This window comes from Dipodomys ordii, unplaced genomic scaffold (assembly GCF_000151885.1).
Source record: "Dipodomys ordii isolate 6190 unplaced genomic scaffold, Dord_2.0 Scaffold11, whole genome shotgun sequence".
In the NCBI taxonomy this organism is placed as follows: Eukaryota; Metazoa; Chordata; class Mammalia; order Rodentia; family Heteromyidae; genus Dipodomys; species Dipodomys ordii.
The window spans coordinates 17,095,565-17,096,861 of record NW_012267227.1 but is presented as its reverse complement, the minus strand read 5'-3'; positions in this window follow the sequence as shown (position 1 = coordinate 17,096,861).

Here is a 1,297-nt window from a genome sequence, read left to right as displayed (position 1 = left end):
CGCCGCGCGCGCGCCCACCCGGGGCCGGGGCCGGCCCTGCCCGCTGACCTTAGGGTTGGGTGGGACACCTCCCCTCCCCGCGGGGCCCTCGCCCGAGCCTGCGGTTCGCCCGCACCCCACGGACGATCCTCACCCAGTCCCTCCCCGCTCGCACCTCCCAAACCCGGTCGGGCCCCGGGAGCAGCTTTGTCCTTGTGCGCCCTGGCTGTGGCCCTTGTGGCGCATTGCATTCATTCTGGCCGCAGCTGAGGCATTACCAGACTTGTTCATGTCGGATCCGGAACGAAAGGAGATAATCCTGCAGTACGTCCCCCACTCCCCCGCCGATAGTCTTTTTTTTTTTTTTTTTTAAATAAGGAGATAGTAAGAAATAGTCTTGGAGAATATTGTTTAAATAAAAGAATGACGGCGTTTTAGGACTGTCACCTACATGCATTTGGCTCTTGTTTAATGTTAGGGAGCATATTCTCACAAGGATTATTATACCCCTTACTAGGTTTCATTTTCTTCTTTTTAATCGGTCGTGGGGTTTGCACTCTGGGCCTGGGCGCTGTCCCTCAGCTCTTCAGCTCAAGGCTAGTGCTCTACCACTTGAGCCACACCCCCCACTTCCCGTTTTCTGAGGGTTAATTGGAGATAAAGTCTCACAGACTTTCTTGTCCCGGCTGGCATTGAACCACAGTTTTCAGATCTCAGCCTCCTGAGTAGCTGGGATTACAGGTGTGAACCACTGGCTTCTCATTTTCTCTGAAAGTTTCTGTTAAATATCTGAATTGGTAACGCTTGGTCAAAATTGTAATCTCAGCCTGAGTGAGAGGGTGAAAGGATCAGTTCTAGGCCAGCCTGGGCTAAATTCTGAGCAAGATCCTCCAAAACAATCCAAAGAGAAAAAAATGTAGCATATTAATTTTTGTACAGAATGAATGGCAATACCTTAATACAAATGAATGCTTTTGGTAGATCTTTTGCTTCAGTGCATGACTTTGATATCTTTTTTTTTTTGGCTGGTCCTGGGGCCTGAACTCGGCCTGGGCACTATCCCTCAGCTCTTCAGTTCATTGCTAGCACTCTACCACTTGAGTCACAGCGTCACTTCCAGCTTTTTCTGCTTATGGGGTGCTGAGGAATCAAACCCAGGGCCTCATGCATGCAAGGCAAGCACTCTACCACTGAACCACCTTCCCAGCCTGACTTTGATATCTTTTTTTTGTCGGTCGTGGGGCTTGAACTCTGGGCCTGGGCGCTGTCCCTCAGCTCTTCAGCTCAAGGCGAGCGCTCTACCACTTGAGCTACAGCG